The sequence below is a fragment of the Anolis sagrei genome, chromosome 4 (genome assembly GCF_037176765.1).
Source record: "Anolis sagrei isolate rAnoSag1 chromosome 4, rAnoSag1.mat, whole genome shotgun sequence".
In the NCBI taxonomy this organism is placed as follows: Eukaryota; Metazoa; Chordata; class Lepidosauria; order Squamata; family Dactyloidae; genus Anolis; species Anolis sagrei.
This window is the reverse complement of record NC_090024.1, coordinates 98,645,921-98,673,677: the sequence shown is the minus strand read 5'-3', so window position 1 is coordinate 98,673,677 and position 27,757 is coordinate 98,645,921. Positions and strand designations below refer to the sequence as shown.

The window sequence follows — 27,757 nt, the reverse complement described above, 5'->3', positions numbered from 1 at the left end:
CCCTGCAGCACACAGCTTTCCAAGGCATTTTAAAGAGGCTTCTCCACCTCCCAGGGAAGGAAGAGTGATTGACTTGGAGCTGTCCTACCCTGGGCTTCCTTTAAAAAGCCCTCTCTTTTCCTTGATTTGCAGCCCTAGAGAGATGCCCCCCCCCCCAAAATGCTTCAATCTACTTTGTGCTTCAGGTTTAATGCTTAGTAGATAAAGTTGTTTCTGCTCTAGAGGAGATAGGTGCTCCAGGTGCACATGATTTGTTCAATATTTATTTTCTTCTGTTCTGAGCTTCCCTGGGAAGTGCTTTCTCCCTACAGCATACAGCTTTCCAAGGCATTTTAAGGAGGCTTTCCTAATTCCCAGGGAAGGAAGAGTGATCGACCTAGAGCTATCCTATCCTGGGTTTTCTTTTAAAAGCCCTCTCTTTTCTGTTCATTTGCAGGCACTGGAGAGGTGCCTCCCCCCTTGTGCTTTTACTTCTAGTGGCTGCCTCCCTCTCACACTCTACTTGTAACTGAAGGCAGATAGCTTTCAACAACCAGTGTTCTGTTCTGTTGCAGCTGAAGAAAATTTAGAGGCTGAGACCTTGCTGTTATGGCCTCTAAACAAGCTGGATTAGCTGAAGGGAACCAGCCAAATTGAATCTATGCACATGCCTAGAGGATACTATTCCACAGACACTGCTGAAGAATAATTCAAACACCTGCCCCTATTAGCTGAGAGAGGACAAATCTTGTTTGTTGCTTCAGGAAGTAAATCGTTATTGGCTGGCCCTGTAGACAGCAGAGGTTGCACTGAGATGGATAGATCAATGGTCAGAGTTGATATGTCTCAGTACAATAAGTCTTGTATTAAAGAAAAACAATAGGCAAACACAAATGGTTTTGTATAAGAACTGACTGGAGATTCTGCAAGGCGAAAATAGGTTCAAATTAGGAGATAAGTTAGAATTAAAGAGGTATAATTTTCAATGACTCTCTCATTTACAGTTATCAGAAAGATTTAAAAAGTGAAAAAGATGTATGATTTTGAAGAAAACAAAATCACACTAATTTTGAAGTGTGACTGTGTACAAATAACAAACATAAAATCTCCAAAAATAAATAGGCATTTATTGAAACTTGAAAGAAGAAGAGGTCAAATCATGTATGATTAGACAGGTTAAGATTTTTGTTTATAATATACAGATGGGAATATGTGTGGTCAAAGGTATAGAAATTTGCATTATATAATTATCGTGAATAGGATTTTTATAAAATGATGTACCTGTATTTCTTCTCTCTTGTTTCCTGTATCTTTTATTGTCTTTTATCACTATATATATATATATAGAGAGAGAGAGAGAGAGAGAGAGAGAGATCTTAGGTTCTTACTATTTCCATCCTACATTTAAATCTAATGAAATATTTACATTTTGCATCCAAATTGTCCTATATTTCTTTTCTCTCTCTCCCCTCCCCCCAAATTTGTGGCTAGACAATTTAGTGTTAGACTATAAACAACAACAGCAACAAAAGACTATGTTTGCTAGTGGTGAGTGGCTATTACAGCTGAAATATGTATATTTAGAGTTGCATTTACTTCCTTGGTTACTAAGTAGGTGGGAAACTATGGTTTTAGCAATTGCCTTCCTGTAATTGTGATCTTCATAAAGGCAACTGGCTGGTTACCCCTGAACAGAAGGTTGGGTCACAAGATAGATGGTGGTGGGAGCCAAAGAGACTTTCATGATCATATTCCTCAATTACATTGATTTTGATTACAGAGAGATAGTGTAACTATATGGATGCATCTTTCTGCTTCTCTACATCTCTGTGTGTGGCAAGGAAAGGTGCTAAATGAAGCTGGAAAGATGTTTGCTGTATCCTTTTGCTGCCGCCGCCAAAATCTTTAGACAGCCAAGGCAGAAAATCCATTAGAGCATCAGAATGAGATGCCAATAGCTCATTGGGGAATGTAGGAAGGCAGCATAGATTCTGTGAATATTTTGAACACACTATAATATGCAGTAGTATGAACAATAAAATCACTAGAAATTCAGAAAAGGTCACACCTATGTAATACTTCTGTCAACAATTATAGGAGGAGGAAGAGCATTTTCACAAAAATGGGAGATTGCTGCAGAAATTCCGTCTTGTCATAGGACAACTGTAGAGTGATATAAGATAGCTGCTTCTCTGGCAATAAATAGATGACATAACATTATTTGCTGTACTTCTTTTGGGGGCTCAAGTCTCTTCTTACCTGGCTTTGTTTAGTGGATACTGCCTGAATGCATGGATTGATGATTGTGGCCTTGTATATTAATCCTGCTCCCAATGTGCATGCTTGTGCTATGTCCACCAGCATCTTTATGTGAAGGCCTAGTGAAAACCAGGGCACTTCCAGACAGGAGTAAAACCCACATCGAAGTGACTTTAGTCCCCACAAGCCCCCCAAAACCTGGGCTTTCCCAGGGAACATGGCTAGATGCCATCCTGATAACAATCGGGATGGCATGCAGCCACCCCAAAGCCCACCAAAATAATCCCTTAAAATATTTAAGCAGAGGTCTGGTTTGTGTTCCTTCAGACTGCATGAACAAATTCCTATGCATACTGCACATATCTTGTCTGTAGTGCAAAAAAAATATGAAAGAACAATACGATATTTAAAATGAAGAACAATTTGAAGCAACATAAACATACACAATTTGAATGAGAAGTGTTTGACCTGCTTTTGACTGATGAGATAGTCAACTGAATTAGGATTGTTGTTGTGTGCTTTCAAGTTGTTTCAGACTTAAGGGGATGCTAAGTCTATAGTTTAGGGCAGGTGCTGGGTAAAAGACCTTGGAGGGTCAAATCCAGGACATGGGCCTTAGTTTAGGGACCCCTGTCTAAGACTACCTCTGTTTGCAACTCACACATTCCAGTTTGACATGAATCTCATCCTAGGCTGACTAGCTAAACTTCCCAACACCTTGGGTTTAGGAAGGAGATTGAAAATGGTGGAGGTATATATCATAATACTTACCACAGGTGAAACTCAGAACCATCTAGAAGCCACAATACTTTAGACATCATCAATACATGACAGTATATTAACTACACACTGGTAATCTAAAGAACTCCTGATTTCTTTTTCCAAATTGTTATTAAGTGAAAACAGGTGGATCATCATATTTTCAGTAAGAAGTTTTTCTACTCTGGCAGAGAAGAACCTCTACAAAAAAGTTTATTTTTGAAAAGGGAACTTATACTTTTACTTCTTTATAGCCATTCCAAAAAGCAAAGAAGAAAATTTATTCTCATGTTGGAGAAATAGCCTTAGTTTCTTTTGCCAGTGTACCTGTTATGTTTTTAAGTTTCTTCCTTTCATTTCTACCTTTGACATGAACAGCGCTTTCTGAATTAGAAAATGCTGTATTTCATTTTTGAAATTATCTGCTCTTTGCAGATTATAGCAGGTGTTTGCAAGTTCTTTGCTGGCATTTGTTTTGCATGCCAAACCAAAAGACCTCAGTACCATCACAGTTTCTGATGTACAGCTTTGACTCTGTAAATATATGGTCCCTCAGTAAAGGCAGATGGAGAAATGTCTTCCTGCCCAACCTGCTACAGATGCCCACATGCCCCAAAGCCCAGGGTCATGACCTTCTCTTCCTCCTATCTTCATAGAAAGTAATAATTAATTTCATAATAAGCTTGCATTAATCACTTGCTCCTTATTTATCCAGTAAATATTCTAAAATGGGTTAAGAAAGAAGGAGCTTAATTTTCTGCCTCTCGTACTCTAAAGGTCTTGGTAGCTGCTAGCACCCTAGACAGCAAAAGGTGAGGTGATATAAGGTGGCAATGAAGGTGACCATTCTTCTAGTTTTGGGAATAATGTGTTCAGGAGTTAGGAGCTTCTTGTGTTGGTTGTAGGGAGCAAACGGTTCTGATGAGGGACTTATATCTATCTCACTACATTCCCAGACATGTTTGACAAAAAACAAAAGAGGATCTTTTTGTGTCTGATCTCCTTGTTTTCTTTTTGGTGGTGGGTTAAATAAAGGGATTGAGGGTTGGATGAAGGGTCAACTGAAATAAATACATGGGCCCAAAAGCAAAACAAGCTGAAACTCTCCCTTGAAGTCAATATGACTAAACTCAGGCTGTTGTACTTTGAACATATCATGAGAAGATAGTAATCATAGAAAAGATAAGAAGTCTTAGTAAGACAGAAGGCAGAAGGAAAAGAGGAAGACCTAATTCCAGATGAAGAGACTCCATCAAGGGAGGTATTACCCTATAGCTGCAATACCTGTGCACAACTGCTGATGCTAGGGTGATTTGGAGGTCTCTCATTCATAGGGTCACCATAAATTGAAGTTGACTTGATAGCAATTAGCTACAATAAATAATGACAATGTGTTGTATCCTTTTTTAAAAAAATGTAAGTTGCTTTACAGGAGAGGGTCAGAGTAAGAGAGAATCACAGTGCATGATAAGGATGAGGAGAAGAGACAGGAGATTGAAATACTGAAAAGTGGAGGAGAAAAAAGTGTGGGGAAGTAGTAATAGAAATAACAGTGGAATTATAATGACAATTGGCATTATAATCTAGTCATAGGTGATACAATCTACAAATCTAGGACTGTGTGATGTATCGACAAATAATGCATGCAGATCTCAGTAAGGTGGCTTTCTGCAGCTGGCAGATGGTAATTTTGTCAGGGCCAAGGTCTTTAGGCACTGCACCCAGTGTGCTGATCACCACTGGGACTACCTTGACTGGCTTGTGCCAGAGTCTTTGCAGTTCAATCTTTAAATCCTCATATTGTGTCAGTTTTTCCAATTGTTTCTCTTCAATCCTGCTGTCACCTGGGATTGCAATATCGACAATCCATACTTTGTTCATCATCATCATCATCATCATCATCATCATCAAGCAACAGGATTCAATCTGAATCACCAACTGAATGAAAAACTGCTGGTGGTTTTCTACTGCTCTGCTATAGAGAGTGTCCTAACTGACTGCATCTGCTTATGCTTTGGTAGCTGCACAGTGGCAGATGCAAAGGCGCTCCAAAGGGTCACCATTTCTGCACAGTGAATCATTGGTTGCCCTCTCCTCTCTTTGGAAGAACTTTATAATTTCCTCTACCTTAAGAAATCCCAGAACATTCTTGGGGATACATCTTACGGCATCTTTTTAAAAATTCTTGCCATCTGACAGATGGTACAGGACAAACAGACTGAAGGATAGCTTTTATCCTAGAGCTGTGGCTATGTTGAACTTCACGGTTTTGTACTTGATGTGGCATTGGGGGCTGTGTGGTGGTGGTGTGGGGATGGGTGTGTTGTTTTGTGGCATGTGTGGAGGAAGGCTAGTGATTTCATTGTGAAACAGCACTATGACAAATAAAGCTATTCTATTCTATTTGACACCAATTAACAATAACTAGTGAGTTAGGCGATAGCACTAGGATAATACAACAAATCAATAATGTAATGATTTTATCAGTTGATTCTAAGATCTAGAGATAACATGTCAGAATACAAAGTAATGTGAGAGCTGGAGAGGAAGGTCTATTAGAGTAATGTTATCAGTATGACTTGTATAGTTTGTCCCTATATTCATTTCTATTCCTATTTTTCCTCCAAATTAGTTTACAACTCATAGCGTTTTTAGTATACCAACATAAGCTCAAGAAGCAAGCTTTTCCTCTCTGAAGTAGTTCAACAGAGGCTAGTAGACATCACAATTCTTGAAATCAGAAATTCACAACAGAAGTGTGTATGGTGTCATTATTCATAAAACTTCAAACAAGTTATTGAATTACAGGGGAAGACCATAAACATTTACAACACATTTTAATAAGGAAACAAATGGAACATACTGCACACCTACCCTGTACAATATACACTTATCAATTGGAAAGTAATAACATTTCACAGGGATATTTTCTAAAGGAAAGATGCATATGAGTGAAAACCAGTGGTGCTACCGTATTCCAGCAGTTTGTCAACCCCAGCTTTTGTGATCTGCCAGGCCTTTCAGTAAAAGGAATTAGATAGACCATAATACATGTCACATGTCACAAATCAGAGACATATTTTGTACAAAAACATGTTAACAGTATCCATTTAGATTGATTAACCTCCCCCCTACAAATAATGTCACCTTAAAATTAAATATTCTGCTCAGACTAGAAGGACATTTTGGTTGGCATTTCAACAGAATGTCACCTCTCTTTTTGCTTCAGATACAGATAATTTTATACAAAATGTACATTGTGTGTATGTTTTTAAAAGGATGTTCAGAAGAACCAAAGATCTCAAAGTATAAAAGAACAATCTAAGTCCTGTGATAGACTCAAACAGTATCAAGAATGAAATTAATATTTATGAAGAAAGCCACACAGTGTTAGATACAGAATGAAAATTGGAATATACTTATTGTATTTTACAGCAATCACAGTCTTGAGAACAAGTTCCTCTTTAAAAGAAAAAAGGATAGCCATGTGACAAAAATGCTGACATTTCTTATATATCCTTAATAGCGACAGTGGCAGGAATGAAAAAAAAAATCTACCTTTGGATGTTACTGTAAATTTTAGAGTAGCTCCTATTTGTCTGAAACACCTTCTTATTTTCACCTGAAAGAAAAGAATATAAATAATTGCATTTATATGAAAAATGTATTACAAATATTCTCCTTCATGTTTAGGAACATATTTTTAATTGAAAGATAATAAGATAATAAGCCTAAACTTCTGTGTTACATAAAAAAACATATTTAGCAACAATATATCACATTTCAAGTATACTATTTGTGATACAAATATTCATTCTTTGTGTTTAGCTAGAGTTCTGATTTGGCTTGGCACCTTGCGACCTGGATCTGCAACCATTCTTTTCCCTACAATATTTCCAGAAAAAGAAGAAATCAAAAGTTCATGGCTTAGCATGTCTTTCAAATTACAAATGCCATGTTAACATTGTACTTGCTGTTTGACATCATTTCCAATTAATGGTGACCCTAAAGTGATTCTATTGTGGGATTTTCTTGTCAAGACTTGTTCAGAGAGGATTTACTTTTGCCTATCACAGAGTCTGAGAGAATGTAATTTTCCATGAGTTTTTGTAGTGGGGCATCAATTCAAACTCTTGTCTCCAAAGTCATGGTGCAATGCTAAGAAACACACACACATATGCACTAGGCTTGGGTGGTTTCGTTCGTTAATTTCGTAATTCGTTATTAATTCGTATTTAAATTAGCTTACGATCCAATATTGAGCCATGCAGGACTATTGTGAGGAGTAATTAAAAATTGAAACAATTTTTCCAATTTATTTCGTATTGTTTCGTAATTGTTTCGCAATTGGTTCAAAATTGTTTCATAATCGTTTCGTAATTGTTTTGTAATTATTTCCGTATGTCTGGTGCAAGTTTTATAGTTGTTGTTTGTTTTATCAGTGATAAAAAATAAATTATCACACCAACAGTCAACAACAGAGGGAGAGGGAAGCTTCAGAAGTTTCCCCTGTCCCATTTGGAGGGTTTTTTAGCATATTGCGCAATTGCGTCCGCCATTAACGAATCAATTCGTAATTTTATGAAATTTCGTATATTTCGAACTTTTTTAAAGGAAAATTTCTGAATTCTTAAAAAAAAACTAAAGGTAAGGGCCCCCCTAAAAACGAAACGGGTTTAGCACCAATTTTTTCCGTAGTTACCCAAGCCTAATATGCACACATCCCTGCACCTACCCATACACACACAAACAAACACTGGTGCTAATGCATTCTTTCAAAGAAAATGCAAAGTAACACATTAGAGAAAATTGAAGACATTGTACAAATATTTACAAATTTGCATCAAAATATTTACAATTGCTCATGTAGGAATAAAATACATTTTCCACATGCACACACACACAATTCTCATTCTGATACGGACTAGTAAGAAATGAACTTTTAGAAACTAAAAAAAAAACAAGGCTGATTTGCAGGATACTGCCACATATAATCATGTGTAGGTTGACTTGATGTACATGTCGAGGGCAGGTTTGGGGACCAAAATTATGAGTTTTGGTATGACCTGTGGATATGTCAAGAGTCATTCTGTGATGAGGGGAAAGACTCAGGCTGCCCCAGGCCTCCATTTCCCAGCTAGGCATGCAAAAAGGCCAGAAGTGGTCCCGTGGTGGAGAGATCAGAGGGAGGTGGTGCTTTTTTTGGGTTCTCCTGTAATGGATTAAGCTCTTGACTTTTCCACTTAGAGAAGGTGATGGTTCCTTTAAGGTATGATACTCAAATCAACTCATGGATAAAATGGTCCAGGTTTGGGGCATTTATTTTTTGACTAAAATTTCTGTACTTATACATGAGTATTTAGAGTCTAAATACATTTAGGACATCTGATCCCAGAGGGCTAGCAGATGTGGTAGTCTGCATGGGACACTGGATGAACAAGGTTAAAATTTTCCATTCAGCCATGCAAACCAAATGACTATAGAAACCAAGTGACCTTGGGCAAATCAAACTCTGTGAGTCTGAGAGGAAGACAAAGGCAAAGCTTCTCTGACAAATCCTGCCAAGAAACCACTGTGATAGAATCACCTTAGGATTGCTATATGAAATTATTTGAAGGCATCCAATCAAAACAGCAAATCTGCTCTTGGAATCTACACAGAGTCAGATATGGGTATTGGCTAGTATTAGGATGGAAGAGCACCAATGAACACCAGTGCTGCAGACCATATTTCAAATGAAGAAACTTGAAAAAGCACCTCTAAGTATCCCTAGACTAAGGGACTCTAATGTAATTCATAGAGTAGCATAAGTCGATAGTTAGCTTGAAGGCAGAGAGAGAGAGATCATGGAAATAGGTTTTCTCTCCCCTCCCACCCAGGAAAACAGTAAATAAATGCAAGTATGATGTATAAAGAAAAGCAAAACAAAACAGGAAAATTGAAAATTTGAATTTTCTAACAACATATATAAAAAAGAAAAGTTTCACCGTTATGCCACCACACGTTCCCATGTAGATAAAAAGGGACAGTCCACTTGGCATCATGTTTGCTTCAAATTCACTACAATTTCTACTCTATAATTGGAGACGTTTGTGAACCAAAGAGCATCATCATTGAAACCTTGCTCCAGGTCATTTTCAACCACTCTTTTCATCCAGTACAGTAGAGGTTATTTTTTCCCAAGTCCTTGCTAGGACAAAACATTTCCCAAACAAGTAAAGAGAGAATGACTATCTCACAAATGTGTGCATTAATATTTATGGTGCTGTGCACTGCTAGGACCTGCATGAGGAAAGCTCTTCAATTTTGTGATACAAAACATATAAAAACAGATTTGGATCCATATGCTCTTCTAGCTGGAAGCAATTGGATGATTGAAATCGGGGCAATGTCAGCACTAAATAAACAAAAATTGCCTCTCACCATGTCCTGACTGCAGACAAATTAATTTTAATAGAAGCTGGGAGTAGGAAGAGTGAGCAGAATTACCCCCATTTTCTTTGAAACTGCTGGTACTGAACCACACTTGAACTTTTTCAATAGTCGAAAAATCCCAGAACTTTTCACTGAAATGTAAAGAAACCTTTGAAGGTTTTGAAGGGTAAAACATTCCCCCTTCAGTTATTACCAATCCAAATGGTTTTACAACTAAATAAACAACATCTGACTATTTAATGGTAAGAGTATTCTACATGGATCTTGACAGGCAAGTAGATAACACAGGAAAAGGAATTGTGGCAATGGAAGCTGAGGTGCATGTCTAAATAATATATGTAATAATAATGTGTGTGCCGTGCAGTGTCTAAATAATGTATGTAACACAATAAATATAATTGTGGCATCGCAGTGTGAAAAGCATACCCATAGCAGGTTGGGTGACTTAAGGGTCAGTGAATACAATGCAAAGCATGAGTAGACTAATGTATTTATATAACCCTTCAAAATGATCACTAGCTGCCTCTAGTATCAGTCTTGGCAAAAGGTGGGACATATATAAAAATACTGATATATTGAAGAAGCTGCTGACTTTATCTTTGGATCATTTGGGTGTGTGCCATCGGAGTGCTTATAGCACCCACTTTCTTTGTTCTTGACCACTCAGCTAGAGTGAATGGAGGAGGAAGTCTGAGAAAGTGTAAAAAAATGGGAAACACCTGTTTGAGAATCTCTAAAATCTGTGCTGGAGGATAGTTAAGACTGGGATAGGAAGTGAAAAAATAGACTGTGGTGGGAGAGGAAGGCAAGCGCCCAGAAAGAGCTCTTGGGAGAGTACAGCACAGGCACGTGGCACCCTTTCCGCACAGCAACCAAGCGCCCCTTCCTCTCCTCCTCTCGGAGCTCGGACTCTCTCGGCACTTCTTCTCCAGCTGGGTTGCTGTCCGGAGAGGTGAGGGTCCTGGCAGGAAGGTGTGGGGCTGAAATAAGTCCTTCTTTCAGCCCCACCCCTTCCAACCAGGACACTCACTTGACTATAAGACTTCCGAGCTTGGCAGAGGCAAGAGCCGAGCAGTGTGCTTTCTCCCGTGTGCTCCTTTGCCTCCAAGCTCCTCCTCCTGACTCCCTGCAGCCTTGTGGGAAGTGAAGGAGGAGCCAACCAATGGGCTGAAGCTATTTTGGAGAGGCAGAAGAGGCGGGGCCAACTGAGGAGGCTTCACAACCCCTAGAAAATGGCTCAGCGGTTGAGAACCGCTGCCCTAAAGGATTGTGTTGCATTGCTGCAAATGTTGTTGTTTAGAAGGCATCCTATATTAGTAGAAGGAATTCTATGTTATCAGTTTATGACATCAAAAAAATGTCAGAGAGCAAGGAGGAAATACTGTGATCAAAAAAGCTCATAGTGGATGAAGCGACAGCTCCGCTGTGGCTGAATCGAGCAACCTCCAGCATCTGAAATGGAAGATCTGCTAAATGGCCTCTGTCTGTCTGTCTGTCTTATATGTCAAAAACAGCATTGAATGTTTGCCGTGTATATGTACATTGTGATCCACCCTGAGTCCCCTTAGGGGTGAGAAGGGTGGAATATAAATACTGTAAATAAATAAATAATAAATAGTTTCTCCGAATAATGCTCCATTACATTAGTGATTGACTTTTCCCCATATTAATTGGGTGGATCATGATAGCTGCTTTCATCTTATGACAGAATGAAACTGCTGGCTGCAAATGCACTGTTCCTTGTGTGTCTAGCTTCTGGAAAACCACAAAGTTGGAGCAATTAGATATGGCATGCCATCTTGGAATAGAATATATTATTGCAAGGCATCCATATCAGACTGCCCTGGTCCCATGGACTCCTGGAAGTCAAGCATCTAAGAAATATACCACCTGTCACCTTCTGTTTCCTTGCAGCTATCATTTTCTACATGCTTGTTTTATTATTCCTCTTTCTTCATACTGCAACTGCTTACTTACTTACTTAGGCGATCCCTCGTTGGACGAGTAAGATGGTCTTCCATCATGGGTTTCCTTGTGGGTCCGCATGTGGCTGTGGAGCCCTATTCTTGCTCTGCATCTTCTTCCGCAGTGAGGGCATTGGTTTCCAGGTGGAAGGCGGTCCCGGTCGGGGTTGGCTTGACGTGCCTTCCTCCTGGCACGTTTCTCTCTTTCACCCTCCACTCGTGCCTCCTCGAATTCTGCAGCACTGCTGGTCACAGCTGACCTCCAGCTGGAACGCTCAAGGGCCAGGGCCTCCCAGTTCTCAGTGTCTATGCCAGAGTTTTTAAGGTTGGCTTTGAGCCCATCTTTAAATCTCTTTTCCTGCCCACCAACATTCCGTTTTCCGTTCTTGAGTTCGGAGTAGAGCAACTGCTTTGGGAGACGGTGGTCAGGCATCCGGACAACGTGGCCTGTCCAGCGGAGTTGATGTTGGAGGACCATCGCTTCAATGCTGGTGGTCTTTGCTTCCTCCAGCACGCTGACGTTTGTCCGCTTGTCTTCCCAGGAGATTTGCAGGATTTTCCGGAGGCAGCGCTGATGGAATCGTTCCAGGAGCTGCATGTGACGTCTGTAGACAGTCCATGTCTCACAGGCATAGAGCAGGGTTGGGAGGACAATAGCTTTATAAACAAGCACCTTAGTATCCCTACGGATGTCCCGGTCCTCAAACACTCTCTGCTTCATTCTGGAAAATGCTGCACTGGCAGAGCTCAGGCGGTGTTGTATTTCGGCGTCGATGTTGACTTTGGTGGAGAGGTGGCTGCCAAGGTAGCGGAAATGGTCGACATTTTCTAATGTTACACCATTAAGCTGTATCTCTGGCATTGGAGAGGGGACGGCTGGTGACTGCTGGAACAGCACTTTGGTTTTCTCGATGTTCAGTGACAGGCCAAGCTTTGTGTATGCTTCTGCAAAGGTGTTGAGAGTGGCTTGTAGATCTTCTTCGGAATGCGCACAGACGACATTGTCATCAGCATACTGGAGTTCTATAACAGATGTTGTTGTGACCTTGGTTTTGGCTTTCAGTCTGCTGAGGTTAAATAGCTTGCCATCTGTCCGATAGATGATTTCCACTCCGGTGGGAAGCTTCCCATCAACAAGGTGAAGTATCATGGCGATGAAGATGGAGAATAAAGTTGGGGCAATAACACATCCCTGTTTGACACCTGATTCCACCTTAAATGGGTCACTTTGGGAGCCATTGCTATCCAAGACTGTTGCCATCATGTCATCGTGGAGGAGCCGCAGGATGTTCACAAATTTGCTTGGGCACCCGATTTTTTGGAGGATGGTCCAGAGAGCGCTGCGATTCACTGTGTCGAATGCCTTTGCAAGGTCGATGAATGCCATGTACAGAGGTTGGTTTTGTTCTCTGCATTTTTCTTGGAGCTGTCGTGCAGTGAAGATCATGTCCACAGTTCCTCTGGAGGGGCGGAAGCCGTTCTGGGATTCTGGGAGGGTGTCTTCTGAGAGGGGCAGAAGGCGGTTTGCAAGGATTCTTGCGAGGATTTTCCCAGCGGAGGTTAGAAGGGAGATACCTCGATAGTTTCCGCAGTCTGTTCTTTCCCCTTTTTTGAAGAGGGTGATGATGGTGGCATCCTTGAAGTCTGCTGGGATTTTCTCGGTCACCCACACTTTTTCTATGAGCTGGTGGAGTTGGTGTGTCAGCGCAGGTCCTCCCTCTTTAAAGATTTCAGCAGGGATCCCATCCGGTCCGCTGGCTTTGTTGTTCTTTTGTTGGCTGATGGCATTGCTGACTTCTTCCAAACTAGGCAGTGCTGCAAGCTCATCCCTGGTTTGTTGTTGCGGGATTTGTGAGAGGACCTCTTCGGCCACACTGGAGCTGCGGTTTAGGAGGCTTTGGTAGTGTTCTTTCCAACGTAGTGCAATTGACTTTTGGTCCTTCAGGAGTTTGGTTCCGTCTGATGAGCGTAGAGGCTGTATGCCATGGTTTCTTGGCCCATAGATGACCTTTGTGGCTTTGAAAAATCCTTGAGCATTATGGGTATCTGCCAGGTGTTGGATTTCTTCAGCCTTCTTTGTCCACCAGATGTTCTTGAGTTCTCTTGTCCTTCTTTGGACCTCAGCTTTTGCACTGGCGTAGATCTTTTTCTTAGCAGCACAGTTGATGTCTCTCTGCCATGTTTGGAAGGCTTTCCTTTTCTTGTCGATTAGCTGTTGGATCTCGATGTCATTTTCGTCAAACCAGTCTTGATGTTTCTTGGCTTGGTATCCAATAGATTCTTCGCAGGCTTGGATGATGGAAGTCTTCAGTTTGTTCCAGTGTTCCTCAACATTTTCGGGGTGTACTGTGGGTAGATGGTCCTTGAGTGCTGTTTGGAGATGGGCTCGCCTGGAGGGCTCCTGAAGGGCTTGGGTGTTCATTTTGCGCCTTGTCTTTCTTCCTTGGAGTCTGCGCTTGGGGGCGATCTTGATAGCCATCGTGGATCGGATTAGCCTGTGGTCGGTCCAGCAGTCGTCAGCACCTGTCATGGCTCTTGTGAGGAGTACGTCACGGCGGTCTCTAGCGCGTGTGATTACATAGTCTAAGAGGTGCCAGTGCTTTGACCGGGGGTGCTTCCATGATGTCTTGAACTTGTTTTTCTGGCGGAAGAGCGTGTTGGTGATGACAAGGTTGTGCTCCGCACATTTGGTGAGAAGCAGGATGCCATTCGAGTTGCTGTTTCCAACCCCGTCTTTTCCTATGGTGCCTGGCCACAGGTCGAAGTCTCGCCCGACTCTTGCATTGAAGTCCCCCAGGAGAATGATTTTGTCCTCCTTAGGTATCCCTGATAGGACGGTGTCCAGCTGACAGTAGAATTTCTCCTTGATGTCTTCGTCAGCATCTAGTGTTGGTGCATAGGCACTTATGATGGTTGCCCGTTGGTTTTTGGCAAGATCGATTCGGAGGGTTGAGAGTCGTTCGTTGATGCCAGTGGGTGCTTCGGACAGATGTTTCACCAGATCATTCCTGATGGCAAAGCCAACTCCGTGCATTCTTTGGTCTTTTTCGGGCAGTCCCTTCCAGAAGAAGGTGTAGCCTCCTTTGTCTTCCTTCAGCTGTCCCTCTCCTGCTCTCCGGGTCTCCTGAAGGGCTGCTATGTCGATGTTGAAGCGTCCCAGCTCCCTTGCGATGATGGCAGTTCTGCGTTCGGGGCGTTCACTGTCACTGTTGTCCATCAGTGTCCGTACGTTCCACGTACCGAAGTTCATTTTTCTTTTTTGGCCGCAGGATGGTGACCCCACTGGACGCGGCAGTCCAGTCAGGGATAAGTGAGGCAGACTATGTTTAGGGCACCTTTTCTAGCCCCCTCCCCGTGTGGGGTGAGCAGAGTGGGTCCTCAATAGGGCTGCTCAGTCGCGGATACAGCTGCCGAACTACTCAACTGCCTCGGACCTTGAGGTAGAGCGACTGAGTCTGTACCCACCGCCCATGTGCCAGTCTGTGACTAGGGGCTTCCAGATTTCACAGTCCTGCCCCCGTCGCCACTCGCTGATCGCCATGGGACTTTGGTTGCTTGGTTTTTATTTTCTTTGGAAGACGCCTGTGCGTGGGTTTTTTTAATGTGTGGAGGTCAGTGCACAGCTGAACAACACACAGTCTTCACAGATGAGGTTCCACTGGTGATGTAGTTTAACACAATGACCATGGCTTCTCAGTCTGTTGCAGCCTTCTTCCGCCTTCGCAGCCGTTGTAACATGTGCCATGTTATCCTCCGCCTGCTCCGCCGTTGAGGTCTTTGGGTCTTCGGACTGTGCTTGGTCTGGGACCTCCCCCGCGGCCACTCCTGGGAGTGCACGACTCCAGTTGTTGTGCCCACAGGTTCATCGGAACACGCAAGCCCCCTCACCACGACAAGGTGACAGTCCATCGAGGGGGACTGCAACTGCTACCACCTTTGGCTCAACTGTCAATGCAATTGTGTCAATGGAGGCTATAGGATCCTGCCCTATGTTTAGATGATTGCATCTGACTATGGAAAAATCCACATGGGGTGCAGAATTATTGCAGTTAGAAACCATCTAACTACCATAGCTCAATGCTATGGAATCCTTGGAGCTGTAGTTTGGTAAGGCACCAGGACTCTTTAGCTTGAGAAGATCAAACACCTTAGAAAATTACAATGCCCAGGATTTCCATAACATTAAACCATGGTAGTTAAAATGATGTCAAATTGTGTACATGCCACAGTGTAGATGTGCCCTAGGAGAGGGACATACAATAATAAACCAATATTAACTAATCGGTTTTATAATTTCCAGGAAGATGTCTTATTTTCTTCCTTCTCTCTCTCTCCTTACTCTTACCTGTTTTTATTTCCAAAACTAAGACCCAACCTTCAAAAACTATGCAATTAAAATAATACAAAAATAAATATTAAAATAGAATTGAATGGGGATAATTCTTTAAACAATTCAATCACAATGCAATTTCAAAATAAATAAATATATAAATACCTGTTAAAAACAATTCATTCATACCATACAACACCCCCTAGCCCATAGTTTAGGTCACCGAAGAACATAACACTTCACATCTTGTTTTTGGGTACCTGACATTTAAATCTGTGTCTCAAGCAATATCTCAGGTTTCAAGAGGATCAAAACATTGAAGATGACATATTGATATCATTATCATTTCTACTCTTTTGCCATCCTGTGGTTATTCTTCTGTTCCAAGTTATATGCAAGTTAAATACAGTCCCTGAACATGAAGAGTGCTTCATGCAGATGAGACTACATTTCCTAAGGACAATCATTCAAAGTGACAAGGGCTTAATCTTAAACACACTGTTACTAAAGTGGTAGGAAATATGGAATATATACAAGAGCTAATTAGCACTTGAGCTTTCCTCTCCAAAAGACTTCTGGAATAAAATATGGTAATATTTGTGCCCCCCTCCCCCACCATGTAGTCCTCAGAGCCTTTAATCTTTGTATATCACATAGGCTTCTGAATCTCGCTGCAGGGTGTTTAAGTGGAATGTCATCATGTTCAGAAAAAGGGCATTTTTCCTTTTTGCAAATCTCACACATCTTTTTGGCATGCATGTTAAGTATGTCTTTAAAAAATAGAGCCTTGTAATAAAATTGGGAACTTATATAAAAGAACAATGCAATTAAATATGTATATAGTCCTGTATAAATCAACCTCATGTATAAGTCAAAAGCAGGTTTTGGGGTCAAATTGATATGACCCATGGATAAGTTAGGGGGCACTCCGTGGAGACAGGAGGGTGTTAATGTTGGGTCAACAATTAAGACATCTTAGATACCACTATACCATCCCCACTGAAGTCACTGCAACTTAAACCTGCTTAATTTGCCTCATAATACTCTTTAATTTCCTTGAATTCATTACAATTTGCTTTCTGATATTGTTAATCTTTCAGGTCATATTTCAGTGTTTCTTTTTGTTTCTGTTTTCTTTTTCCATGTCAGGAGCGACTTGAGAAACTGCAAATCACTTCTGGTGTGAGAGAAGACTGCAAAGATGTTGCCTGGGTGCTTTGATGTTTTACTATCCCTTTTTAAAAATACTTTTTATTAAGGAATCAGTTTTACATAAAATGTGGTAAAAGGGAGAGAAAAAGGATGAAGGGAAGGGAAGGGGTTACTTCGGAGAAGGGGAGTGGGGAAAGGGGTGTGCAAGGGGAGGGAGAAAAAAAGAAGGAGGGAAAGGGGGAGGGGAAAAGAAAGGGAAAAAGAAAAAAATAAGAGAGAGAATTCCCCGCATGCTTTTTTTTTTTTTTTTTTTTTTGCTGGAGTGCTTTGCTGGAGTCTTTTTTATGGCCTCATAAATTAGTTAATTTAGCCTCCCTACACAAGGTGGTACCTAATTTTCCTACTTGACAGATGCAACTGTCTTTCGGGTTGCAAAGGTCGACAACAGGCTACACAATTGGTTAGAAAGCCACTCCAACCCGGGCTGGCTTCGAACTCACGACCTTTTGGTCAGAGTGTTCTTAATGCAGCTGACACTCAGCCAGCTGCGCCACAATCCCGGTGGGAGTTTTCTCTCATGTCCCTACATCGGGGGGCTGGAGCTGGCAGAGGGAGCTCAAGCCACTCTCCCTGGATTCGAACCACTGACCTGTGGGTCAGCAGTCCTCCCAGCACAAGGGTTTAACCCATTGTGCTATGGGGGGCTCCATATTTCAGTGTGAACTTACCAAATGTTATACTTTTCAAGCCTAAGCATAAAGAACAATGCAATCATTAGTCAAACTCCAATGCTTTTCTGGAATTTGCCATAAGGGTCACCCCAAAATTCATACAATAATATGTAAATCTACAGACTTAATAAGTAAATATTCTTGAGATGTCTAAAGCATAAAATCATTTGTTCAATAAAAAGTACTTTAAAACATGCAGAGTGGAAAATGTGCACAAAAATATATATTTTAAAATGTGTACATATTGAAAACTATTATGAAGGCATGTAAAAATTTGTGCGTGGGTTGAAAATAAAATCACAAAAAATCATTTTATCAGAATGAAGAAAACAACTAGAAGATGTAAAAGCTTTTTCTTTTTTTTTTACTTTCTATGGTAGCATTGGGAGTTCAGAAGATCTGTAACATTCAGGGCTCTGCTGTTCCTCCACCTTCCAGCACTACTTATGGGAATGTTTTCATTTATGATTCATTCCATAAGTGAGTCATTCATTTATAGTTCAAGCATCATGTACCTAATGTATGAGTTGAAATAAATTAGACAAAACTATGCTAGGTCAAACAATGGATAAAACTGAAACATTTATCTATAAAATATAGCTGGGTGGTTGTGATGTTCAAGGCTGTATTGCAAGAAGAACTGCAGCTTTCAAAGAAAAATATGCTCAGGATCTCATAGTGTCAAGTGGACCAGTGTGATTCATGTAGTAGGTACTTGTAAATTCTGTTTGTTAGAGTTTTGGCAATCTTTCCTTAATGTACATCTTGTTTTTCTATACATTAGAACTAACAAAACCAGCAAAACAACACATCACGATATATATTAAAGGTAATTATTAATCCGATTTTTAAAATTTTAAAACCACATATAATTCAAGATAGCAGAGCTACAGAGTCAAACAACAAAGACTGAAAGAGATAAATATGCTGGAATACATAGGTGATTGCAGATCTAAAAGTAGATGAAGAGGGAACCTGGTGAATTATTATTATTATTATTATTATTATTATTATTAATAATAATAATAATTACATATCCCCCCCCCCATTTTTTCTTGGTATCTTTCTTGGTTTTTAAGTCTGTTCCTAGAGTTCTTTGGGGTGCTGATTCAGAAAATTGCATTGGATAGACTACGTCAGCTCTAGTTTCCTATCTATGGTTATCATAATTTTTTTTAGGAAGACTGGTATATGGCATATGTTCTATATCTCAAATACTAGAGTTGATAAGGGAAAACTGGTGCTATATTTTAAATCAGCAGGGCTGTGGTGGTACGCCAGGGTAAAAGGAAAACTACTTGACTAGAATTTGGTAAGACACTTGGTAAATACTTGGCTATTAAAAGTAAAAAGCTGGACTAAATTATTGGTAAATACTTGGCTATATTGGCTACAGTAAGGTACTTGGCTATTGATATAATACAGAACTAAAATGGTAAAGTACAGAACTATAATAACTATATGGTAAAGGTACAAGCTATATTAGTAAAGTACTCTGTGCTATAGTGGTAAGTACTAGGCTATGATGGTCAGTACTAGCTATGCCGATGGTATAGTACAAACTATGATGATGGTATGTACAAGCTATAGTGACTATGTAGTATATTTATTTATTTATTTATTTATTTATTTATTTACAGTTCTTATATTCCGCCCTTCTCACCCTGCAGGGGACTCAGGGCGGATTACAGTCAACACATATATGGCAAACATTCAGTGCCAGTTTTGACAAACAACGTTTAACACACAAATACACCAAGGCTATTTAACTTTTTTCTGGCCGCCAGGGGAGCTGCTGCTTTTCATCGTCCATCAGCGACACCGATGAAGTTCTTCCGCATTCCACATTCCCCGGAGTCTTTTTCTTTATGGCCTCATAAATTAGTTAAATTTAGCCTCCCACACAAGGTGGTGCCTTATTTTCCTACTTGACAGATGCAACTGTCTTTCGGGTTGCAAAGGTCGACAACGGGCTACACAATGGCTGGACACCCACTCCAGCCTGGGCTGGCTTCGAACTCATGACCTTTTGGTCAGAGTGATCTTAATGCAGCTGACACTCAGCCAGCTGCGCCACAATCCCAGTGTATATATATGCTATAGAATGCCTATTTGGATTGCCAGGCCAAGGTACCCAGACAATTTCTGGCCTTCTCTTCTAAAACTCTTCCAGAGAATAAAAAGGAGGGAAAAGCCTTTTAGGCAAGTTCTGAGGCAAAAGAGCTAAAAAAAACTGAGCCAGGCCTCTAAAGGGTTTTAAGCTCCACCCCTAAAACTAAGCACAAATGTAAAAGTCCACACAAAAGGAGAACAAAACAAGGAAATGAAACAGGAGGGGAAAAAAGCTAGGCCAAGACATCACAAGGGCAAACATACACAGAAATAAGTCTAATGTTTGATTCACTAAAATGTGCACTGATCATCATCATCATCATCATCATCATCATCATTATCATAATTATATAATTTTATTGAAGATAAAAAGTAAAATTCCTTTTTATTAATAATAATAGTATTAATTAATATTAATTAATTAATTAATGGCCAATATAATTAATATTAAAGAGTTCAGTAGTCATGACAAATAGCTTGAAATGAGTCTGGGAACAAATACATAGTCCATAAGATTTGTATAAGATGCAAAATTGAATGTGATTGTTCTGCAAGGGAAACAACATTTTCTGCACACAAAAATAATATTATTTTTCATGTGCAAAAAGTGGTTTCCTACACAGAAAATGTTGCAGCTGCGGCACAGAAAAAAATTGCACAAATATATTTTTTTTTCTGCACTTAATTATTGGGGCACTTAAACAATGCTGCTTCCATTGGAAAGCAAATATGTGAGGATTTTGCAATTATAAGGATCCAATTACAAATAGACTTAAATTATATGATTTTCTTACTCTAACAAGAAGAAAAGTGCTAAAATTACTTATTGTTTCCTTTGAAAGAAATGTACTAAAGAATTGCATCCTTACTCCTGAGTTAATTCAGTACACTTTTGCACTTTATTCTCAGTTTGCAGCAATTTAACTAAGATGGGGGGAAAGATGGAGTGTTAGTATGAAGAGGAGAAAACAAACTGGCATATTTTTTAAAGGAGCAGAAAAAATGGGATGGAAGAGAATTAATCATGACTGTTCCTGCTAAATCAAAACAGCTGGAGTATATATAACTCACACCAATGCATGCTTACTGTTCACCCTTAAGTCCTCATTCCATACTTTTGGCACAGTCTAATTGACTTGGTTTGTGATTATTTCTGTGCCACAGAAGAGTATATCAAAAATAGTCCATCAGATGTAGAACATCTTTTTGTTTTAGGCATTTAGTTAACTAACCCTAAATGATAAATTGTGTATTTTCTTCTCATAAAGATGAGTTAGTCTCCTACAACTAGAAGGAATTATTTTGATTTCTCTGGCTGAAATTCATTTGCTATTTCAAGTGACAGAGCAGGCCAACTGAATTAATAACTGAAATATAAGACAACACTTGTGTTAATTCCGTTGATTACATGGGACTACTTGAATTAAAACTATCAATTGGATTTGTGCTTTATGTTTTCCAAAATGTTATCAAACGTTGTGCATGTCCTTCAGTTTCAGGTAATTGTGCAGCTTCAAAATCTTGGCTTGCCTTCCCTATTACTGTAAAGGACTGTAACATTTTCAATGATTCATGAAAAATTCTTTTCATGAAAAGTTGTCAGTGAGGGATGAGTTGTTTCTCATAACACGTATCAAGAACTGAATACTAGAAATGAAACCAGTAACTTCAATTATAACTTTTGTTTGAGCCTGGAAGGAAGGAAAGAAAACTAGCAGAAATGAAAACATTGAAGGTATATATATATATATATATATATATATATATATATATATATATATAAAGAATACATAAATTTGAATAAATGAATTACTTTCTTATGGGCGAGACAAATTGTGCCTCTCAAAGGAATTACAAATGACACAAAGAGACCATTCACACTGCAGAATTTTCATAGTTTGATATCATTTTAAGGATGGAGCTACACTGCCTTATATCCTAGGATCTCAGCCCAGATTATCTTTTTATCCCAGATTATTTGGCAGAGTAGACTCATATAATCGAGTTCAAAGTAGATAATCTGGAATCAGATCCTGGGAAATAGGGCAATGTAGATACAGCCTTTCTGTCATTGCTCCATATGGAATCCTGGTATTTATAGTTTATTGTGGCCCCGGAGCTCTCAAAATGTAAAAGGATAAATGTCTCACAACTACAAATCCCAGAATTCCATGGTATTGAGCCTAGGCAATTAACGTGGTGTCAGACTGCTATAATTCTGCAGTCAAAGCTTTGTGTTCCATGCAGCATGATGAAGAGAAGAGACTTAATTTATTTGTCGTGTCAGGACAACCAGTCAAATTATATTACATTTCTGACAGAACAAAGCAAACAAACAAACAGACAAAATACAAAATTTGTGAGTTTGGTAGTTGATTAAATGTCCTTTGACCAGTATCTGGCCACTTGGAGTGCTTCTTAACTTAAGAGACTTAATGAAGCAAGTCTGATTTATCACATGCTGAAATCACACATATTTCCATATACATATTTCCAACATGATTAGATTGATTGTATTATGATGTTGTTTATTTTATTGTATCACGTTTTTAATCCATGTCTGTTTGGGCTTGTTCCCATGTAAGCTGCTCCAAATCCCTTTGGGGAGATGGAGGCAGGGTACAAAACTAAAGTTTTATTATTATTATTATTATTATTATTATTATTATTATTAGTCTATTGAATCCTTGGGGAAACATTAGCCAAGTTTAAATATCCAGCCCTTGTATTTCTTGAGAAACGAGTTTGTGACTGAAACTTCACAACAATCCTCAACATTCTGTTCATAGTCACCACTGATTTTCAATGGAGAACCTTGGTTTCCAAATCCCAGCTCTATATTCACAATCTCATTCACTGTCTCATTAGATATTTAACAAGTGAAATGTTATCTGAAAAAATGGCAATCATCAACTAAAGGAAGCAAACAATTACAATCAACAAAAATATTTTGTTTTTAAAACAGCTCCTTCTGTAAAACATTTATGCTCCCCTTTGTCATTTGTAAGAAACACAGTATGCATCACCTGTCAGATTCCATATTTTTCTTAAAAAATAATAAAAACAACCAAAATCTATTATTTTTGCAAGCTGCAAACAATTTCAATCAATATAATTTCTCCTTTCTCAGTAGGCAGTGCAACCTCCATACCTTCTGTGTGTCTTTAATGGAGAAAATTAAATGAATGGAAATGTGCTAAACTTGAAATGATTATTATGTTTTTGCAAAAGGTACAAAGGACACCCACAACCCTCAATAAAGAATACTGCACATTTCTACTTAAAGAGCACAATTATTTTCTGTAGGCAAACAACACAAAAGTCTTTAATTTGTTTTCCTCCTCCAAATTATTTCTCTTTATTAAGCTATTTTTTTCTCTCGCCACCTTATTAATGTTAGTCATTCTTTCGAATTTTGATTTCCATAAATATTTCTAGTCAACTCTCAGTTTTTCATAAAGCTTTTTCTTTAAACAAACCAGAGAATAAACAATACATTTGCTGGCAGCCTATGGCTAATTCAAAATAGGTATTGCCTCTGTTCTATTCAATGCTTTATTTTGATAGAAATGATTCAGGGTAGGATTCCTCTGGAACACACACAAGGCAGAAATCAGCAGTCTTTATTCTTTGTCTTTGGATGGTTGCAGTTATTTGTAACAACTGATTTCATCACATGGGATAAGGAAAACATTTGGGATTGTTAGTTTTCCCTTAAGCTTTGCAATGCCCCATTTGGAAATTAAATGAATGATTCTCCTACCACCATCACACCATATCATTTTCTCCACTTTATTCAGGATTTATCTGTTTGATTTGCCATCACATGGTAAAGTCTTGTTTCCCTCCACAGCCCCTCCTGTTTTCTTTTCCTTTCTTTCTTTTTTTTAAAAAGCTTCTCTCTTTAATAATAATAATAATAATAATAATAATAATAATAATAATAATAATCTTTATTTATACCCCGCCACCATCCCCCCAATGGGGACTAGGGGTGGCTTACATGAGGCCAAGCCCCATCAACAAATTACAGCAAAATAAAACCAAAAACACATACAACAAACAGCAACATCATAATTACATAAAACATATGAATACATTAACACTATAAGATTACAATAAGCACAGTCACAATAACAATGGGTGGCTATATGTGCGAGAAAATGATTTTAAAAAACTGATTAAAACTACAGGGAGATAAAAAGAGAAGCAGGTTATTTGCAGAGGGGGGCTCCTTAAAACAAGGATTGTGGAATTGAACTTTCCCATGGGGGGGGGGCGTATACTCCAATGACAAAAACTTTGAGGCTTACAGCCAAAAAAACTTAAACTTACAGCCCAAAAAACTCACAATAACATATAGAAGGGTTATTCTTACAATGCAGAATTGAGAACAGGAGGGAGGGGGAAATGAAGCTTGGGCTCTCTTAAGTCTCTCTCTCTGCTAGCCATTTGATAGACAAAACAAAAGCTGACAGCACAGGAGGGTTTTTAGAGAGATAATTGAGAAAATAGTAGGTAAGAGGTTCAAAAGGACTTTTATGACCTAGAAGAGAGATAACACAGGAAGAGGGGAGAATGTTGAAAGAGAGAGCTGTGTTTTAACTTAACTTGGCTTTTAGTATTTGCACAAATTGCTTATTTGATTATGTTTTACTGATTTGTTATTGTTTATCTTGTTTACTTGTGTTATATTACTCCGTTATTTATTATGTGTTTGGCATCAAATGGCTGCCATTTTTATTGTGAGCCGTTCCGAGTCCCCTGCAGGGGGAAGGGATGGGATTCCAATAAAGTTATTATTATTGCTAAATAGAAAGTTGTATAAACAAGAGAAGCACAGAATTTACATGCTTTGCTGTTTTTCTTCTGAATGTTTTTAATATCTTTGAATGTTTGTTATACTTTCTCAGTCCAAAAATGCTAATGGCAGAAGAAAGGAATGTATGGGATTAGTAGTGTCTTTTGTAGCAACACACAGCAAACAAATAATCAGAGCACAGAGAGATCTTTGGGCCTTGGAAGCTGATTTCACAAGTTAGGGTAGTATAGGCTTGAATGTATGGGATTTCTAGTGTCTTTTTAGGCAACACAGAGCAAACAAAGAAAATAACAAACTGCCAGCCCTGGGAGCTTTTGAGGCCTTGGAAGCTGATTTCACAAGTTAGGGAAGTATAGGCATGAATGTATGAGATTTGTAGTGTCTTTTTAAGCAATACACAGCAATCAAAGAAAATAACAAACAGCCCTGTCCTACTTGCCTTGGAAGCTGAATTCACAACTTTAGGAAGGAAAGTTTGTGTTCAAAGAGTGGCTTGAATTGATGGGAGATCGAGTTCTTTTTACGCAATGTGCAACACAAACTAAAAAACACGGATGCCAGAGAGACTTGTTATAACACTGAGGCTTTTAAAATTTTGGAGTGCTTTGGTTCCTCCATGTTGCTCCTTCCACCCATGCCATGCACCCACACACTACCCTTGCAATGCCCACCCATCCCAAACCCCAAAAGCAACAACATACAAGTGGCAAGGCAGGTTGCCCAGGCAGCCAGGCAACAGCCCTTCTTCTCTGCTTGCTTGCTTTTCCGCTGTGCTCTTCTTTCAATCTCACTTCAACACAACTTCACTTCTCTTCCCTTTCTCTTTCCCTTCTCTCCTCTTGGCTCCAAATGAGCCTCTGAGCCATGTGCTCCCCTTTATATAGACCAAAGGCTACTGGTGCCGAACCCCCTCCCCAAAACTTCTCCTTTAATTGGTCGGGAGGCAAGGAGCTTCCCAGCATCCAAGCTGCCTGCCTCCCAGCAGGCTAGTAGAAGGGTGAAAATACGCTGAATCATTTCCGACTCACTTCCTGAGTCATAACAAAAATGGTGGAAAAAGCTTTGAAAGGCAAAGCGACTTCCGGTTTTTAAAAATGCTTCAAAAATGCTTCAAACAGGTAAGGTTAATGAAATTATAAAGAGTAATGAGTAATCCAACACAGCTCTATCCATGCCTAGTAGTTACGACTCTATCTGAATTTTGTTCCTTGGTACAAGACCCAGGAGTTCCTCTTGCTGAGGGGAAAAAATGAAGTTCCCACATATCACATATTTTTTTGCAATTTGAAACTAATACAGCTAATTGACCTGTGGACTGCCCATGCAGAAATTGCAGGGTATGAAGGAGAGAATTTCTAGCGTTCCCCTGCAGAAAAAAAAAAAAAACTATGCTTCCGTAATTTAACATCTCAATTTTTCTTGCCATGCAGTGAGTCCTGAAAGGGTATTTATGAGTCAACTCCATAATGCTATATGTAACAGTAATATACCCCAACAAAGGATTGGAATCATTCAGGGGATCAAGGAAGATCCCCTGAACTTTTTAATATAAACTTTCTGAGCTAGGAATAAAATGTATTAGTGATTTAGAAGGAAAAAAATGTTAAAGCTTAGGGCAGAGCAAGGAGAAGACAATAATAATTGTGTTCCTTCTAAGATGCAACCATTTTCCCAAATCCTGTATTTTGTATGAATTATGCATTAAATGTTCCCTGTTTTCATCACAAAGACTGCATTAATATTCACAAATTATTCTCTTGTGTAAAGAAGAATATGCATGGCTGAACCAGAAATGGGAAAGAATAGAACTTCATCATGAATATTTACATCCTGTATAGAGGGAGACCAGAATGTATAGTTACATAGCATCTACTTTGATACTCCTCTCTTGGTAGTAGGTAAGGTACTACAATAGTTATGGATTTTAGTGGGGAAATTGCTTTCCTCTATAAAGTTATACAGATTTCCTCACCAGAGAAAAGGGGATTATTTACTTTTATTTTTTCCTCTGGAAGGAAAGAACAATCTTCAATGGTTCATTTCAAGCAAAACAGAACTCTGACTTTTGTTATTGAGGAATGAGGAAATAATGGAAAAGGGAGAGAGAGAGAGATAAAGAAAAATGTTCACTGTGGCTGGTAGATGGCCAAATGGTTGCATTTGTTTCTATTTGTTATGTGTAGAATCCACCTTCCAGGTATTCAAGTTTCCTAATCTCATCATCATAATTACACTATAAGGAGGGCATATAGAATGGAGAGGAAGCAAATGACCCAAGGTTACACCCAGTGAGTTGATGGGCAAGGATCTGAATCAACACTTCCCTAGTCCTAATCACAAACATTAATAACCACTCACTGGTGAGTCATTCATTTGTGGCCAAATAAAAGTTTCTGTTTTAACAGTTGCAACCTGTAGGACTTTGGCAGAACTGACTGCCTTATTTGTGGAGAAAGAAGCTCTTCCAGACAAGATGGGTGTGCTCCTCCTCAGCTGAAAAACAGAGAATAAAGATTCAGCCTAAACTGAAATCTCAAACTTGCAGCTTGGTTAGATCTCAGGACTCAAGGCTTGAGATCTAACTTGAAAAAAATAATCAACAAATAATTTCAATTAAAATAAAATAAAAAGTGCCATACTATAAAGTACTAATTCCGTTACTCATTTCAGTGTGAAAGCTGGTAACTTGCAAATTCTTTAAAAATAAAATCTGTCTTGATGCCCACACTTCAGTTGTAGACAGAAGTGTATTTGGATAGCTACAACTATTGTGTCAGGTCCACTTACTCCTAAACAACCCAGATCTGGCTATAATGACAAATATCTTGATTATGGGCCTTATCACATTAGCCAGGCGGAACATCCCACTTTGCCAGTGAACTGAGATGCAGCAGGGACAATCCATCAACCTGCTACTTCCTTTTCATGCCACTTCCTCCATGACATGGGGGGAGCATCACTTGAGTAGTGCAGAAGTATGCTGGCTCTGTTGGGGCCAGCACAACATGGGAAGCCTACAGTGTTGTAACAGGAGTGTCATAGGAAGCTTCCACTCCAGCTGGAGGAGAGCCTTCACGGGAAGTTCCATGGCATCATGTGATGGGCAATGTACTCAGCCATCCTCCAGTTGGAGTGGGAATGTCATACTACACTTCCACAAGTCAGTCACATTTGGACTACTGTAATGCATTTGAAATGGAGCTGCCTTTGAATA

At 39.4% G+C, this 27,757-nt stretch overlaps 1 protein-coding gene across 1 annotated transcript in view; it reads right to left on the bottom strand.

The window, feature by feature from the left end:
• Positions 1 to 27,757, bottom strand: part of LOC132774511 (cadherin-18) — a 768,567-nt gene that overhangs the window by 526,432 nt on the left and 214,378 nt on the right. The window contains exon 3 of the mRNA XM_060774682.2: positions 6,556 to 6,619. The gene's annotated coding sequence lies outside the window, so the exon portion shown is untranslated. The remainder of the gene's footprint in view (positions 1 to 6,555; positions 6,620 to 27,757) is intronic.